The sequence below is a fragment of the Trachinotus anak genome, unplaced genomic scaffold (genome assembly GCF_046630095.1).
Source record: "Trachinotus anak isolate AG129_WGS33_773 ecotype Australia unplaced genomic scaffold, CSIRO_AGI_Tana_v1 ptg000026l, whole genome shotgun sequence".
Taxonomy (NCBI): domain Eukaryota; kingdom Metazoa; phylum Chordata; class Actinopteri; order Carangiformes; family Carangidae; genus Trachinotus; species Trachinotus anak.
The window spans coordinates 14,428,642-14,448,002 of record NW_027273877.1 but is presented as its reverse complement, the minus strand read 5'-3'; the positions used below and the strand labels follow the sequence as shown (position 1 = coordinate 14,448,002).

General features: G+C 47.5%; 3 protein-coding genes across 10 annotated transcripts in view; 1 reads left to right on the top strand and 2 right to left on the bottom strand.

Annotated features, from left to right (window-relative positions):
- Positions 1-8,777, bottom strand: part of runx1 (RUNX family transcription factor 1) — a 73,839-nt gene extending 65,062 nt beyond the window's left edge. Inside the window, exon 1 of one of the 2 annotated variants that reach the window (XM_071464254.1) lies at positions 8,595-8,777. The gene's annotated coding sequence lies outside the window, so the exon portion shown is untranslated. The remainder of the gene's footprint in view (positions 1-8,594) is intronic. The other variant, XM_071464257.1, reaches the window with a different exon arrangement.
- LOC139609388 (CD59B glycoprotein-like) overlaps positions 1-19,361 on the top strand; it is a 225,759-nt gene that overhangs the window by 143,436 nt on the left and 62,962 nt on the right. The gene's annotated exons all lie outside the window — the stretch shown is intronic.
- The window catches only part of LOC139609385 (protein NLRC3-like), a 175,728-nt gene that overhangs the window by 96,138 nt on the left and 60,229 nt on the right, over positions 1-19,361 (bottom strand). The gene's annotated exons all lie outside the window — the stretch shown is intronic.

Genomic DNA, 19,361 nt, shown 5'->3' with positions numbered 1-19,361 from the left:
CATGTCACAGACCGGACCTTCTCCGCCACAGTTAACTCTGCCCACACATCTCTCATGTGGAGTCCCTCAAGGCTCTGTCTCTGGTCCCCTCGTATTTTCTATCTACGTGCTCCCACTGGGCAAAAATATTCAGAACTTCTACATCTCATTTCATTGTTACGCAGATGACACACAGCTGTACCTTCCTATCCAACCCAGGGACCAGGCTGGACCCACCACCCTCACTAATACCTGGATGATATTAAAGGACGGGTGGCTGAGAACTTTCTTCAGTTACATGAAAATAAAAGTGAGATCATGTTCTTCTAACCCTAACCCTTCACCACTTGAAGGTTTGAGGGGTATAGGTACAGGTCCCACAACCACTTATCTGATCACATCAGACCGTATGAAAAACCCTCTCATTACCACAACACTCTGATATCTGAACAATGTTTAATATAAAGACCTTCTTCACACCTATCACCCAGAAGCCTCTGTTGCAGCTGGTACAGAATTCAGCAGCTTGACTCTGATTCAAACATGAAACTTATTAGCACCTTTGTACTGGTCCCTACTAAATTCTCCTGTTTGTGTTTAGAGCTCTGCACTGCCTCGCCCTCACCTGTATTACAGAACTTAATGACGTCCCTGTTAAAATATCTCCCTACAGGAGAATGAGCCTCCACAGGAGCTGCATTTGACATTGTTAGTATAAATGTGTTTTTATTTTGTTATTTGTGTGCGTTTTCTTTAAATAAATTTGACGTAAACCTTATTTGTTCATTCAAAAGGTTCGATTCCCAACTCCTCCAGTCCACACTTTGGCTTTTGGTCCCTGATTTAACTAGTAAAGGTTTGAAAGACTAGTGAAGCTGGATAAATAGCAGGTCTACTGAGCAGGTCACTGAGACGTCACTGCCTTTCCACCCAGTGGAGCCGGTCACAGCAGCTTCGCCTGAGCAGAGACGGTGTAGATTTAAAGCATCTGCTCTTTAGCCGAGTGACAAACACATCTCACACATCTGCCTCTTCCTCATATGTCTGTATTTGCACTCAGCTGAGTCTGCACGCAGCTCTAACCTGAAGTGTGTTTGTGCTGCAGATTCTCGTTCACACAGGAAGAGGAAAATAAGTCAGCAGCAAAAGCAGCAGTGAGAGGGGGCTGTGAGCCTATTGTGAGCTCTGACAGTTATATGATGCTGGAAAACAAAAAGAAACAACAGCGACAGAAAGAAGCATGTGTGTGTGTGTGTGTGTGTGTGTGTGTGTGTGCAGCCACAGACAGTATGTCTCCTTGTCTGCTGCCCCTCAAATAAATTCTATTCTGTTGTTTTTCCACTAATACAGCTACTGGAACAATCAAATATATTGACCAACACACACACACACACACACAGATAAGTCTTGTCATGCACTTGAGATGTGTATTGGTTGCGTTCTCTACAACTGGCCCAATATGCAACATTATCTGGTCACATACTGGCTCCACTATGGACACACACACACACACACACACACACACACACACACACACACACTCACTTAAAGAGAGACAGTGATGTGCAGACACACACACTTGGATATACACATACAGACGCACACACACTCTGACATACAGTACACACTCGCACAAACTCTGCGTCTGCTGGTCTAGGCCCATTGATCCCAGGTTCGGAGCCACGAGGCTTTGAATCCAGCCCAGATAAGAAACACACACAGATATACATATACTCACACACACACACACACACACACACACACACACACACACACAGACACACAGACTCCAGCCACATCTGTAGTTGCAATTTCTCTAATCGTTTATAATCTCAAGCTCTGACACTGTCCATCTTTGAAGAGGGAGGAGATGTGTCACCAAACTCCATTCAGAAATCATCAAATTTAGTATTTCCTTGTCTTTTTTTCTTATTGCATGTAACATGGCTGCAATGATGTAATGATGACGTTCTCTTCATAATTATGGAAATAAATGAAGACTTGATTCATAAAAAAAGACAAAAAGATTAAAAAAAACAGACAAAACAATCATAATATAATCATCATAAAAAGACAAAACAAAATAAGTGAAAATATAAGTAGTGTCTGGCAGGTTTCACAGGAAACAGAAAAACATGTGCCACCTGCTTCTTATTTTAGCTTTATTTTAATCTGCATGCTGTGTGTGTGTGTGTGTGTGTGTGTGTGTATGTCAGCCAGATCATTTAAAATGGCAGAGGAAAGGAAAAAAGGAAAACATCCATCCAATCACATCTGGCCGTGACCCTGACATCACTTTACCTGTGATGTCGTCTGTGTCTCTGCTCAGGTGTTAACACCTTCACACAGTATTGAATTCACATGTTCAGACTGTGACTGTGCTGCTGGGCTGAGGCTGTAGTCTCAGGATGACTGTATGACACATGCTCTGCTCTATCAGCTGATTTCACGTCGTCACGGTGACAGGGAACAGGTGAGCATCAGGTCTTTGACAGGACGACAAACAGAGCAGCAGAGTTTTTCTCTCTAACACCACAGCACACTGCTCCACAGTGATGAAGCAGCCGACAGCTCCCCTGTGAGAGCATCTCTATCTGTCCTCAGATCTCCACATGGAGGAGGGAGGGAGGAGAGACTGATGGCATCACTCTGTCCTCCCTGAGGGACGACTGAAACCCTTTTAAGGTCTCTCGCTCTCTCTCTCTCTCTCTGCAGTCGATCGGGCCATTAGTAAATAACAGATACATAATTTATTAAATATCCTTAGATACATATTTCAGCGTTGAATTACCAGGCAGAGGAATGGGGTGGTGGTGAGGGCTGGTATTGGGGTGGGGGTGGGGGCAGTGGAGTTGCTGACACTTGCATCAGTAACTGTTTTACAAAGAGAACTGAATGAAAGATTTTGCTGTATTAAATATTTTCTTATAGTAAAAAAAGCAATAATGATATAATACTAATTAGAAGGGAACACTGCCCTGCTCATAAACACCATGTCATAAATGGTAATAACTCAGGGTCATGCAGCTGGAAGCAGCTGGAAGCAGCTGGAAGCACATGTTCAGTGCTCAGAACTGCTCCTGTGAAGACAGATCTTATTTTATCACCACTGAGTGTCCACAGCAGGAGTTCCTCTTATATCTTAGGTTATAAAGCAGTTACTACATGTTCATATGCTGATTAGAACTTAATTAATTAACTATATAAAGTTATAGCAAAGTAACAACTTAAATAAAAATATAATAAATAATAATGATCAAATAAAAATGGACCATTAGAAACAGGGCCCCTGCACACCCAGTGCTTTATATTTCGTACTGACAAGCGTACGCTGCCCTCTGCTGGACGACACTGAAATGCAACACACCTCCTCACCTCTTGGTTTTTCTGCTGTGATTTTGTGATTTGATTTTGATGAGATGTGGAAAATTCATATGAAAACAATTCATTCAGTTATTAAAGACAAAAAGCTGAACGATGATCAGACTAGTGGGGGGGGGGGGGGGGGGGGGGGGGGTCTCAGTGAACCAGGATCCTGAGAGTCTAGAATAACAATCATTCTAGTGATTCAGTCAGAGCGCAGCAGTGCGTTGAGCTAAATGCTAACAGGCTCACTCTGACTCTGCTAACCTGGTGATCCGGAGCTGCTGATGACGGGACGTTCAGAGTCAAAGGACGTTCAGAGTCGTCACGGTTCATCCTGAGGGAACATGAACGTCCACATTTCCCCTCCTCTGGTTGTTTTTGTTCCCTCCTGCTGAAAGGAGCCAGTGAGGTCAGCGAGGCTGCCTCCTGCGTCTCCTCACGAGGACACACGGGCCTCTGAAGGGACAACTGTGGCTCCTGTTGGCTCAGTAATCTCTTCGCTTTTTACTTTCGTTTTCAACTGTTCATTATTTGCATTTCTCAGAGCAGCCTCTGGCTCTCTAACTCCTGCACAGTTGTATCAGCACATGTTGTGTGTCAGGTAAATTGGGATTAACACGCTGCAGCTGTAGTTCAGAGCAGTGCTGCTGCTGAAAATCACTGCATCCCGAAGAGAAAGTTTCATTATTTAATGAACAAATACAATGTTTTCATCAGAACAGCCAAGATAAAGAACGCTGTCTATTTCATTTCGACTGATCAAAAGAGAAACTGTTCATATAATAATTATCATCTGCAGTGATCTGGATTCTTTCCCATGAGGCTTCAAACGACACATCCTCTACTACCCTAAACACACACACACACACACACACACACTTGCGTGTGTATGACGCACTCTATCACCCAGTTTGCAGAAGCTGAAGTTTCACACAAAACGGCTGCAGCTTACCACAACCGCAAGATTAACCATAACACACACACACACACACACACACACACACACACACACACACACACACACACACACACACACACACACTTCCTCCCAGGCCTGAGTGAGAATGAGGAACAACAGCTAAAATAAAACCTGGGCCTCACATCATGTTTCTCTCGGTGCAGCTGATGAAGGTCCTGATCAGACAAACACCTGTTCACTCCTTCACCTCTACACTCAGATTCATGCGACAGACACACAAACATCAGACCTGTGAGATCACACACACCTGGCCCATTACACACACCCCTGACTTCCACTGTCTGCCTCTCATACTAATGTGTGAATATTTATTCATATTTGATGCCACTTTAGATAAAAATCAATCAGGTAATCAAGCTGTCGCTATGAAATCGCTGCTCCGGCGGCGTTTTGCATATTCACCGCCGCACACATCATTAAAAACACATCCATCGACACCACCGCTGCCGACCTGCTTTTAATTAGTTTGAGCAAACATATCGAGCTGCGGCACACACACACACACACACACACACACACAGCTGCATTGTGATTGTGCTGAATCAGTATGATTTTCATAAACCTGGTGTGTTGCATGCTGGGAGAATGAGGTACACAGCTCTTCTTTCTCTGCTTCAGGTGTTTTCTGTGTGGTGCACATCAAACACAGAGCTGGTCCCTGGGGGAGGACACGTCCAGTCCTCTGTCCTGATTTCCACTCAGCCCGGTGACAGTCTGCTGCCACGCCGGGGCTTTGGTGATACCCTGGTACCCCTAAGTGCAGGCGCAGCGCAGCTCCTGTGAAAGTTCAGCCGTGACGAACACCTGCACAGCCAAGAGAACCGAGGCTGGAAAGTAAACCTGAAACCAGTTGCTATGGAAACGGAGCTCCTTCACAAGCCTAAATTCCCCAAGCTGCTCTCTGTACCTGAGGACACCCACAGCCTCTTCTTGTTAGCAGGGCTAATACTAACGCTAGTTTCTTAGCAGTGGAAAGACTCACCTGAACAGTGACTGAACCTGGCGGCGAGCGCAGCGCAAAGCACGTCCTGTCTGAAAGACACATCTCTACACACCTGCCCATCACCAGGACTCAACACTCCTGACCAGCGAGGCCCAATCCCAGTGGCCCCCCTCACAGACTCACAGACTCTGAGCGTGTTCCCGCTGAGTCACTGAGGGCTTAGGACTGTCCCACTGTGAAGACATGGACCCTTCATGCACTTTCTGTAAGTCTGCATTTCTGCAGACTTTGTCTGAGGGAATTAACCAGAGCTCATGGCGCTGTATGTTGAAAAAAAACAAACAAACCACAACCATTGTAAAACAGAAAAAGGAAAACGGTAGAAGAAACATGGTTAACGTGGAGTAAAGGAAGGAACCCAAACGTTACCGTTAAAAGACGTCTACATGACTCAGAGTCTGACCTGTGTGTCCTTTTCTGTGCGTGATGTCATGATGATAAATCCAACATCACTGATCTATTCACAGACACGGAGCAAAATGTCAAATGCCAGACCCACTACTGTACGCAACATCTTCTGGCGTCGTCATGGTAACAGGTGATAGGTCACAAAGTGCCGTCCCATTCCTCTTTATACCACTCTGAGCTCCTGCAGCCTCTCACACAGTCACTCAGTCAAGTCTGTGAGGGTCCAGGGTCCAGGGTGCAGGATCCAGGGTTCAGGGTCCAGAGTCCAGAGTCCAGGGTCCAGGGTTCCAGAGTCCAGGGTCCAGGGTCGACAATGGGACTGGGCCCATGAAGCCATCACCACTCGTCTGGAAGAGCCCTGCACCAGCAGACACTCCCCCCACGGTCTGTGATGCACCAGAGGATCTACCTGCCTCAGCTTTCGTTAGTTTGCCCGCCTGCTCCTACACCTGTCCTCCTTCAGGATCACCTGCCTGCACACTACACCCTCTGTTGAGCTGAGCTGAAACACACTGAGGCCTTCTCAGGCTCATCATAATCTACTTTGTATGGCTGTTCTTTATTTACTGACTCATAGGGCGGGGCGACAGGTTGAAATTTTCCAACCAGCTGATATATTCGTACAGGAGGTGAGTACTGCAGCCTGTAGTCGACTCTTCTTCGAGTAAAATAAATCACCTCGAGATCTCTGATGAGCTGTAAAGACAGGTGAGCAGCTGTCTGATGCTACCTGAAAGAGAGTGAAGAAGCCTCCACCTCAGCCTCCAGATGAACAAACAGGTGATGATAACATGCTGTTAGATGATCAGGGTGCACAACTGCACATTACTACTACACAGTTTTTACTGGGGTTCATTGACGCGGCTCTTCTGCACCAATCCCTCAGACATCAGCCTATAAATGTCATTCAGCTCTAGTTTGTGACAGATGGAAACCAGTGCTACAAGGACGTGCTTTAACGTGGCCCAACTCCAACTGTGGCTCCCTGTGAGCGCACACAGCCTCACTGAACCACCACACTACGACGCACTGGGTGCCTCCTCAGCACTGCATGGAGAACTGGTAGAACCAGACAACATGAGTGCACCTCCACATCTGAGGTCACGTCACAGCATGAAGACTTCACAACCCTACTGTGAATTTACTCCGTGTGTGTGTGTGTGTGTGTGTGTGTGTGTGTAAGTGCCTTTGAAGCAGCTCACTGAGCCTCTAGCAGCTGATGGAAAACCTCTCATGTGTCAAAATGACCGCATCACCTCTCCCAGCCCACATACACACACACACACACACACACACACACACACACACACACACACACACACACACACACACACACACACACACACACACACAAACACACACGCACATATTCCCCCACAAAGCCACAGTGCATCTTGGGAACCATTAAGGAAACCGGAGACCACCGCAGTGGGCAAAGGACACAAACAGAGGGAGAGAGGAGGAGGGAGAGAGATAGAGATGGATGATAAGGAGGGAGGAGGGACAGAAGGAGGAGACGGAGGAGTCTGGTCGTTTCCACTGCTTCATGATGATTGTGATGAACATATGGTTGGATGGAAACCTTCAGCCAGGAAGGTCAGAGGTTAGACTGAGTCTGCCAGCAGCTCTGAGCTGTGTCACGCCTGCACAGGTAAATGTTTGACTGACTGACTGACTGACTGAGTGAAAGTAAAGACCGCAGCTCCCACTGCAGCTCCCAGTGCAGCTCCCACTGCAGCTCCCAGTGCAGCTCCCACTGCAGCTCCCAGCCTGAGTTTATTTAGCAGGATAATAATGTCACCCAGGGACCAGAGCTGCAGGTTAATCTAAATATTATCAAAGGATCCAAATCTCAGCAGCTGCAGGTTTTCAGTCTTCTTCAACACAACATGATGTCCAGTTTTGAAATTATGATCCATTTAGAGGAAAATAGACCATAAAGCAGGGGATGCATTAGGGCGGGGCTACCATGTGACTGACAGACTGTACCTGACAATCAGGATAGAGGACAGAGCAGGTCAGCTCCACCCCTCACTCCTCCTCAGCTCCACCTTCTACTCCAAATATGGTTTCTTCTGGTTTCAAAAAACTAAGATGGAGACAGACAAACTACAAACTGAAGCTTCAGAACAGCAGCTCACAAACCAGTGGGTGACGTCACAGTGGGTTGATCCAAAACATCACGTCATCATTATTCAATGTAAAAATGACCATTCACACTGAAATCATGACTCACATCACAATCACATGTTTTTCTGTTCAGCCCTGACAGGGACCGTGTTATAGAGCTGTAACCCTGATGATCCGTTACTTTCTCTGACTCTGCTCCTGTTCAACAACAGACAACATCACTGTCTCCACAGGCTGAGGAGACACCATGTTCATCACTGGTGAAATGTCCCTTTAACACCATTTTGTGACAGAGTTGGGGTTCTGCCTCATTCCTGTAGCATCCTGTAGCAGACCAGTACAGACCAGCACAGACCAGCACAGAGGTACAGACCAACACAGACCAGCACAGACCAGCACAGAGGTACAGACCAGTACAGACCAGCACAGACCAACACAGAGGTACAGACCAACACAGACCAGTACAGACCAGCACAGACCAACACAGACCAACACAGACCAGCACAGACCAGCACAGACCAACACAGACCAACACAGACCAGCACAGACCAGCACAGACAGTGAGTCAGGAAAAACACAACAGCTCATTACAGGTCGACACAGTGGCATGGATGGATGACACCCCCCCCCCCCCCCCCCCCCCCCCCCCCCCCCCCCCCCCCCCACACACACACACACACACACACACACACACACACAGGTTGTCCAGAAACAGAAACCTGTACTCACCATCAGAAGGTCATCCACCGGGTGGACCCGGACCCGGACCCGGAGTCCAGCCAGGCCGGCTCCCGCTGGCCTCCGGCGGTAGACGCTCCTGTCCCCGGCCTGCTCTCCCGACGCCGCCGCTCTGCTCGGGTAAACGTGATGCTGTGGGCTGAACCCTGCGTGAGCCGAAACCCGCGTCTCTCTCAAAGGTTGAGGGAAAACTGACGTCACTCACGCAAGAACTGACAGGAGCGAGCTCATTGGTCAGATTAGGATTTCCCAGCAGGCCTTACTTCGTAACTTCTGAGAATAAAGTCACCACATTCAATAAGTGGTGGGTAGAAATGATATTTATTACTAATATAAAAATGCAGTTTTGTAAATAAAAATAGAAAAGACTATGACTGGAAAAAAGTGTGATCATTATTTGAATCCGTCAGTCAGAGAAATGGTTGCCACTGGATACCCACTCTGTCAATCATTGATTGGCTGTGAAAGGTGTGAACTGATGTAAAAAGGTTAATTACACACTTTGAGAGAGTGACTCCCACAGTGTGTGGCCCAGGGGCCTGAACCCTCACCCAGGAGGTTTTCACCTGATGTTCATGGAATATGAAGATTTTCACTTGATGAAGTGATTCCTAGTGATTGTTATCAAATCTGACTTTTTTTATACGAGAGGAACAATAAATAAATGAAAACCATGTGTGAGCTTTATGTTAGTTGGGTTTTATTCTCATGGTAAACACATTTTCAGAAACTAGATGTGACCTTTCACATTATGTCTTCATGTATTTTGACCTTACGGTTGTTCTCTTAGAAGCTTCTTCATTTGCATATGGAAATGTGCGTAAACTACATTTAAAAATTCCAGATACCATATTATTTTCAGGGGAAGTTGTTTCCATTGACCATCGAAGCTTATTGTCATCATCAGCCCCAACCAGCTTCACCAAACAATTATCATTTCTCCTGAAAGATTTTTAAACATATATCCTGTATGCAAAACCTGCTGCAAAGTATTTGGTTGTGACAAAAAAATCACAAAGTGTGTCTGAATGATGAGGAGCAGCAGGGATATGAGGTGTGGAGATCAGCAGGCAGGAGAGCCAGAGAAGAAGAAGGAGGAGAGGAGGAAGGTAAAGAGACAGACGAGTGTAGAGACGGAGCAGAGCAGCTGTGAGGAGGGCGGTGCAGCTCAGACGGGCTGCTGATATCGACACCAGAGGAACCCGAGAGGCTGCACTTTAATGCTAACCACTGCACTCTGCTGGAGCATCAATCACACCGGTCCTCACAAACACAGCCACACAGCCACACCGCCACACGCTAAACTTCACCGAGTGAGCTGCGACACAGGTGCACCTGCTCATTCATGCAGGTATCAGTCAGCCAATCAGGAGGCAGCAGATCCAGGTGAGGAGCTTCAGTTCATTTTCACATCAAACATCAGAGCAGCTGAGCAGAGTGAGGCTGTACCAGGATCAGTGCAGTGTTCGGAATAGAGTCCAGGTTCACATCACAGACCAGGTTCACATCTGGAGTCCAGGTTCACATCAGAGACCAGGTTCACATCACAGACCAGGTTCACATCTGGAGTCCAGGTTCACATCAGAGACCAGGTTCACATCACAGACCAGGTTCACATCTGGAGTCCAGGTTCACATCAGAGACCAGGTTCACATCACAGACCAGGTTCACATCACAGACCAGGTTCACATCTGGAGTCCAGGTTCACATCAGAGACCAGGTTCACATCACAGACCAGGTTCACATCTGGAGTCCAGGTTCACATCAGAGTCCAGGTTCACATCACAGATCAGGTTCACATCAGAGTCCAGGTTCACATCAGAGTCCAGGTTCACATCAGAGACCAGGTTCACATCAGAGTCCAGGTTCACATCTGGAGTCCAGGTTCACATCAGAGACCAGGTTCACATCTGGAGTCCAGTCCTGTGTGTGGGGACCACATTCATCACATTCATCACAATAGTAGAAACATCATCCAGCTGCAGCCACATTTCCTTCAGACCATGTGACCTGTGACCGTTTTAATTCTGGTTTTTGTAGTGAAGCAGGAAACAGTGATGATGTGATGATGATGATGATGATGATAATGATGATGATGATGACGATGATGTGATAATGTAATGATGATGTGATGATGATGATGATGTGATGATGATGTGATGATGATGATGTGATGATGTAATGATGATGATGATGTGATGATGTGATGATGTAATGATAATGTGATGATGATGATGATGATGATGATGATGATGATGTGATGATGATGATGATGATGTGATGATGTAATGATAATGCGATGATGATGATGATGTAATGATGATGATGATGTGATGACGATGATGTGATGATGATGATGTGATGATGATGATGATGATGTGATGATGATGTGATGATGATGATGTGATGATGTTATGATGATGATGATGATGATGTGATGATGTGATGATGTAATGATAATGCGATGATGATGATGTAATGATGATGATGATGATGTGATGATGTAATGATGATGTGATGATGATGATGATGATGATGTGATGATGATGTGATGATGTTATGATGATGATGCAGTGATCACATGATGATGATGTGCCTCCTATGAGGATTTCACTAACCCACTGAACCACTGTGAACTGGATCACAGGTTCAGGTCTGATGCTGAATCTGGATTTGAGTCAGTCATAGTTTGGCTTTAAGACCTGACCAGTTAGGAGTCTGTGTCTCCTCTTCCTCCTCTTCCTCCTCTTCCTCCTCTGCTCTCCCAGCCTTTCTCTCAGTGGTCATCCTCTCCTCCCTCTCTATCAGCTGCCACTTCCTTCCTCTTTTTATCCTCCCTCTGCTCCTCTTTCTCCACTCATCATTTTCTCTCAGCTCTCCTCTTCCCTCCGTTTCTTCTAATTTCTAATTTTATCTCCTCCAGTATCTCCTCTCTCTTCTTCTTCTTCTTCTTCTCCACTTCCCTCTCATTTTCCTGCTGCTTTTCCCTCTGTCAACTTAATTCTCCTCTTCCTCCTCCTCCTCCTCCTCCTCCTCCTCCTCTCTGATGTCACCTGATCTCTGTGGATCAAGTGTCATGTCTCTGCTGTAATTAAAGTCCAGTTTACTGCAGTCCACAGTGGAGTCTGATGACAAGAGGAGAGAGAGGAGAGAGAGTTCACCTCCTCCTCTCCTCTCCTCTCCTCTCCTCGCAGGTGAAGACCCTCTAGGTGACACTCTCTTCCATCTGATTGGCTGTCCTCTGGTCCCTCGTTGTTGACTGTCTTTAAAAAGACTAATCTGTGGAGGAGGGATTATAGATCTGGTCTGGCAAAGGCTTCCTCTGATAGGTCTAATTATAGCAGGTCGCCACGGCGATATGATAGCCAGGAAGTATCGTCTCCCACTACCCTAGACTGGACTGATCACATGACCTGGTTTCACCTGAGGAAGGCAGATTGATGAGCAGGTTCTGATTACGTTCCCCTCCACAGTGCTCTGATGAAACTTTCTATTTCATACGGACTCACATCGCGCTCTGGCTCCTGGTTACCTCACCGGTGCCACGAGGACATGTCCTACCTGTACCTGCTCTCCACCTGCCCCCGTGACAGACTGTAGGAAACAGACTACATCAGCTGTCTGGTCAGCATCGACCGGTACAGGGTCAAAGGTCATGGACCAGCAGTCAGCTGGAGTGACACCAGAGACAGAGGTAACCCTGTCCGCACAGGTGAACCGTTTCCATGGTAACTGAGCAAACCTCCTCTGTGAATGACGAGCATGGGATGTCTCTTTATAGAATATTTGTTTTTGATTATAAACATGCAGCAGCTGATAGACCAAGGACACAGACTGAAGCTGCCGTCTCTGATGATGATGATGATGAATCAAAGATCCACAGACTGTGATGTTTGTAAATCTGTGCACACATGTGACACCATCAAACATAACTCTGTGGTTGTAGCCTCAGTTTATTTCTAACTTGCCGTCATACTTTTATTGTGACGGGTTCTCCCCACTGAGGGAGCAGCAGAGGGAGAAGACTGAGCGGTGTTCACACGTCACAGCAGCTCTAAGTTCACACAGATTAAAATCGACTAGTTCATGTTCACCCTGTCACAAACACTGGAGCATCACGCTCCCTGTCTGCACATCCGAACCTGAGCTGACGCTCCACCACACCCACAGAGCGACAGAGGAGAAGCTCTTACAAGTGGAGCAGTCTGCAGGGTGTCTGGTGGAGAGACAAACCTGTCCACAATTACAGAGGCAACATGATTGGCTGTAGAACAAGCTGTTGACAGGTCAATACCAAATCAATAGGACATGAATCTGTACTCAACCTCCAGATGTTTATGACCACATGTTGTTCCACAGGCTCCAGATTTTTGACCCTGGTTTCATCTCATGGTAGATGGATGAAGGATGTCCCACACTGCATGAATGTGGTCTTCCTCCTCCTCCTCCTCCTCCTCCTCCTCCTCCTGAGGTTGAATAGAAAGTACACCATCTTTACTGATGTAGTGGGGTCCATACAGCGGGTTCTCTAAATGATTGTTTCACAAAAACAAAGAAAAGACGGAATGTTAACAGGAAACCTCAAAGATTTGCTGTAAAGAAAAACAAAGCGTTTTATTGAAAGTTCAAGTCCCAGTGTGGTGTTCAGAGACGTGAAGCTGGTGCTTCCAGCTACAGTCAGGTGACACTTACAGACAGGTCGTCTGCGGCTACACGACAGGCCACACAGGTGCTGAGGAGATCTGTCCACTGAGCCTCTGGGAGAGGACCAGACCCTGCTGGCCTGCTGGAGCTGGGTGTGGTGTGGAGGAGCTGGTCCAGGAACCTGAGGTCGAGAACTGGGAGCTGAATGAAGATGAAGCTGGAGGGTGGAGAGAGGTGGAGGAGGCCACGCCCACAGCACCTACACAGAAACACAGACCAGGACGGAGCTGGTTCAGGGAGGAAGTGAGACACCTGGAGGTTTCTCTGTTAATTCAGTCTTTACTCTGTAGAGCAAACGTGACGACAGCTGAGAAACACAACTGAAGCATCATTAAACATCTTCTGTGAGTCACAGCTGGTGGTTCAGGTTCAGGACCAGCCTGCACTGGGTCCAGGACCAGGACCAGGACCAGGACCAGAACCAGGACCTGAACCTGAACCTGAACCAGGAACAGGACCTGAACCTGAACCTGAACCCAGTCACTCTTATTTTGAAGGAGCAGTTTGTCAGCCTCTCCCTCTGTAAATCCTCCTTCACATGGCCTCCTGTCATGTGATGTGTCTTCGTCTTGTCATGTGACGTGTCCTCCTCCTGTCATATGATGTGTCTTCGTCTTGTCATGTGACGTGTCCTCCTCCTGTCATATGATGTGTCCTCCTCCTGTCATGTGACGTGTCCTCCTCCTGTCATATGATGTGTCCTCCTCCTGTCATGTGATGTGTCCTCCTCCTGTCATGTGACGTGTCCTCCTCCTGTCATATGATGTGTCCTCCTCCTGTCATGTGATGTGTCTTCGTCTTGTCATGTGACGTGTCCTCCTCCTGTCATATGATGTGTCCTCCTCCTGTCATTTGATGTGTCCTCCTCCTGTCATGTGACGTATCCTCGTCCTGTCATGTGATGTGTCCTCCTCCTGTCATGTGACGTGTCCTCCTCCTGTCATATGATGTGTCCTCCTCCTGTCATGTGATGTGTCCTCCTCCTGTCATGTGATGTGTCCTCGTCCTGTCATGTGACGTGTCCTCCTCCTGTCATTTGACGTGTCCTTGTCCTGTCATTTGATGTGTCCTCCTCCTTTCATGTGACGTGTCCTCCTCCTGTCATGTGATGTGTCCTCCTCCTGTCATGTGACGTGTCCTCTCCTGTCATGTGATGTGTCCTCTCCTGTCATGTGACGTGTCCTCCTCCTGTTATGTGATGTGTCCTCCTCCTGTCATGTGACGTGTCCTCTCCTGTCATGTGATGTGTCCTCTCCTGTCATGTGATGTGTCCTCCTCTTGTCATGTGACGTGTCCTCCTCATGTCATGTGACGTGTCCTCTCCTGTCATGTGATGTATTCTCGTCCTGTCATGTGACGTGTCCTCCTCATGTCATGTGACGTGTCCTCCTCCTGTCATGTGACGTGTCCTCCTCATGTCATGTGACGTGTCCTCTCCTGTCATGTGACGTGTCCTCCTCATGTCATGTGACGTGTCCTCCTCCTGTCATGTGACGTGTCTTTGTCCTGTCATGTGACGTGTCCTCTCCTGTCATGTGACGTGTCCTCCTCATGTCATGTGACGTGTCCTCCTCCTGTCATGTGACGTGTCTTTGTCCTGTCATGTGACGTGTCCTCTCCTGTCAGTGTCCTTGTCCTGTCATGTGACGTGTCCTCGTCCTGTCATGTGATGTGTCCTCTCCTGTCATATGATGTGTCCTCCTCCTGTCATGTGACGTGTCCTCCTCATGTCATGTGACGTGTCCTCGTCCTGCCAGTGTCCTCGTCCTGTCATGTGACGTGTCCTCCTCCTCCTGTCATGTGATGTGTCCTCGTCCTGTCAGTGTCCTCGTCCTCAGTTGTCCACACTGTGTTCAGTCATGATTCAGTCATAATGAGATTGTAGCAGCCTCACACTGCATTAAGACCACTCTAAGTGTTACCACAGTGTCTTCAGTCTGTGATCACTGATGGACTGTGTGTCTGTGTGTGTGAGTCCATTTCCAGAAAACACTGCACCCCGCCACCCCCACCCCCACCCCCCCACACCCCCCCACCCCCTCAGCAGTCCCTCTATTAGACAACAATACACTTAAAGTCCCAGTCGGCCTGAGGAGAGAGGAGACGCTGCTCTGCTGTAATGTCACTGTAAAGAGATCAAGACTGCACACACACACACTCACACGCACACACACTCACACACACAGTGGATGGATGAAGGAGACAGTGAAGGACGGGGGGGGGGGGGGGGGGGCACCAGTGACAGAGGTTCCTCCATTCTCCAATTAGAACTTACAGTAAACCTTCATCAAGCAAACAGACTGGAAATCTTATTTCTATACTTTTATTTTTCAATTACTGATGATGCTTCCTGAAAAATACCCCCCCCAACCACACACACACACACACACACACACACACCCCTCCCACTGTCACAGAGAAACTCCATCTATCAGTCCATTGAAACTTCTACCATGTCCAGACTTCAGACTTCTACCTGTCTGTTGACAGATGTTTGACAGATGCGTTAATTCAAATCTGTGTGTGTGTGTGTGTGTGTGTGTGTGTGAGTGTGTATGTGTGTGTGTGTGTGTGTGTGTGAGTGTGTATGTGTGTGTGTGTGTGTGTGTGTGTGTGTGTGTGCTGCAGCTCTTCACAAGGCCTGGTTTGATCCAGACTTCTTTAAGACAGAAGTCACAGGGGGGTGTATTCATCTGAAGCTGGAGGGAGGAGTTCTGTCACACTTCATCCACCCACCCATCCATCCATTCATTCATTCATACAGTCATTCATTCTCTACCTTTTCCTGTCCTGTTACTTCAGCCACCTGACTCTACCCACTCACCTCTTCCTACATCCCTCAGTGTTTGTACCGTTGCCACTCATTTCCTGCCAGGCTGTCTGTTGTGCTTCCTGCCCCTCTCACCTGTCTCACCTGAGGGAGAGAGAGCGACAGAGAGAGAGACAGAGACAGAGATTGAGAGAGAGAGAGAGAGAGAGACAGAGAGACAGAGAGACAGACAGAGACGGAGATTGAGAGAGAGAGAGAGAGAGAGAGAGAGAGAGAGAGAGAGAGAGAGAGAATATGAAGTGACTGTCCTCCTGTGACAAACGGGGAAAAGGGAAAAGTGCGGTGACGTAGTTTATAGAGCGACAAAGTCCACGTCAGGAGGAGGTTGGGGTGGATGGATGAATATGACACAGGAGAGCGGTGTTTGATTCCCATGTGACAGTAGCAGTTTCTGTTGTTTCTGTTATCCATCGTTCATTGGTAGTATTGTAACCATGACAACAGATACAAAACCTCATAGTAGAAAGTGCTTCTTTAAAATGCACCTTGTTGTCTTATATTGATCCTGGTGAGTTTTTGGGAAGCGAGCAGCCTACACCTTCTCCTGACCTGCAACTTTACTGTTATTGGGGTTGTTTAAGGGAAAGGGCTCCAGGGGGAGCGGAGGAACTGACTGTTGTATGATCAGATCAGTTTCTGCTGGAGGGAAACATGAGCAGAAATCTTTAAGAGACAGAGAGGGTCCACATAGATCTCCAGGCTGCTCCGCTGATACTCTACGCTCCACATGGATCGCTGCTGCAGCCGATCCCTGGTGAGTGTTACAGTCTAACTGTGGTACAACACGTGTGTGTGTGTGTGTGTGTGTGTGTGCTAATAAAGGCAACCTCTGTACTTCTGAACAGCAGTACTGATACTCAGGAGAGAAACGAGCTATTAATTAAGTGTGTGTTGTACGTGACTGACTCACACGTTCACCTGTATTCACCTGTGCATAATAATGGGTTAGTCTGTGTAACTGCTGTATGAGCTGAATCTTCAGCAGGACTAGTTTATCTGCCTCATTTATGACAGACACACACACACAGAGCAGCGTTCACTGACTACACACACCTGGCACCTGGACAACAGGTAGATCTGACTCACTGGGGGCTTCACACCCACTGTCTCTGCTGTATACTGCTACAGTCATGGACGACAACATCACACTGAAACTGAACCCACTAAAACTAATCCACACATAAACATTAAACCAGAACTATTAACTAGAACTAACTAGAGACTAAACAGTTAACATTAAAATTATTAAAAACATTATTTAGCTGCTTCTGAACCTTTTCAGCTACATTAAAATAAAGTTCTGCAGGAACGAGTCCTAAAACAGGACATTAGTCACATGTCCTCACTTCCTGTCCCTGGTCCTGAGTCTCTGGGTGTTTGAATGTGTTTCTGCTTGATGACTGAAATCAGGTCTGTGTTTAACAGCAGCTTCAGGTTTGATTCTCCGACATCACATCCGTCAGTAAATCCCTCAGTCCTGATTCTTGAAGCTTGCTAACCAGATGGTCATCCCTGCAGTATGATATGACCTTAATGCAGCAGTAATAATGATCACATGACAAAGAGTCTGAATGATAACAGTCAGGCCCAGTTCTGCATATCAAATATCTCTGTAGAGCATCTGAACAGCTTCTCCACCAGTGCAGGAAACCAACAGACAGAACGGATTTAGATCCTATGATTTTACTTATTTTACTACACACTGGGTCACATCTGTGTGTCAGTCCAGATGTGACATCCTCCTCCTCGTGTTGAGCATTTGGCTCCAGCTCTGTCTGAAACAAGCCTCACCTCTGTGGCCGAGCGGCTTCAGATGTAAAACCTCTCCTGCAGCGTCTCCTCATTATCACCTCGTCTCTTTGTTGCCATGACGAACCAGCAGCTGTGTGAGTGTGGGTCTCTCCTCCTCTGGCTGTTTTGGCATCTGGCTGCTGTTATTTGTTTGTGTTTGCCGGTAGTTGGTTCCGCTGGGCCGCCTCTCCTCCAGCGTGTCACGACCACACGTCTGAGAGAGCTAACGGGAGCCCTCACGGGGTCTGAGAGAGCTGTGTGTGTGTGTGTGTGTGTGTGTGAGAGAGAGAGAGAGAGAGAGAGAGAGGCAGGGTTTATTTTGTCCTGTAACAGTGTGTGTATGCATTTAATTTTGTGTGCACATGCATGTATGTCTGCATATGAGTGTGTGTGTGTGTGTGTGTGTGTGTGTGTGTGTGTGTGTGTTGGAGCACAGGTTCCCCAGGGTCAGAGTAAAGTAAAAGTACTTCATGGCAGGTAAATAAAGACACACACACACACAGACCAGGCTCTGTCTACAAACTAGCCGGGTGAAACCAAATCGGTAAAGGCTACAGGGAGGGGTGTGTGTGTGTGTGTGTGTGTGTGTGTGTGTTGGTGGGTTTAATTTGAACCAGACGGCTGGTCGTGATGTGAGCTCACACCAACAGAACACTCTCTCTCTCTGATCGGAGACTGTACAGTGTAATTGAAGGTAATTAGAGTCCGGTCTCAGTGATATGCTAACGAGTTGCTAACATCACATCAACACTCTCCCTGAGTTTAGCCAGTTCTCTCACAGACGTCTGTAGCTGTCTGCACAAACCCACCTGGCAGTCCAACACACCTGGTGGTGATCTGCTCATCTCCTACTGTCCAGCTGCTCCGGTTCACCCTTCACTCCTCCACACTGATCAGTCTGCTTCAATGGTCGAACCTCTCCAGGCCTCCAAGTATTCACTAGAGTTATCTCTTGTGTTTTCCCTCGTGCTCTATGCCGACCTGACTCTCTCCTGTACCTCAGTGATCCCTGGATCCCTGCATCTGGGTCCAAAGGTCACCTGAACCGTCACACAGGAGTTCCTAATGAAGCGCTCAGTGAGTGTGTACCATTAACCGTGACAGCAGAGTAACACTGGAGACTTGATTCAGTCTCCTGTGATCAGGTTCAGAGGTGGATCACCCAGAACAGGCTGGAACGCTCAGCCTTTGATCCACAAAACCTTACAGTCAGAAAATTAGTCTGAAGGTCAGTGTGTCCAGCACCATGGACAGAGACACCAGAGAGTGTGTGTCCAGCACCATGGACAGAGACATTAGAGTGTGTCCAGCACCACGGACAGAGACATCAGAGTGTGTGTGTGTGTCCAGCACCACGGACAGAGACATCAGTGTGTGTGTGTGTGTGTCCAGCACCACGGGCAGAGACATCAGTGTGTGTGTGTGTGTCCAGC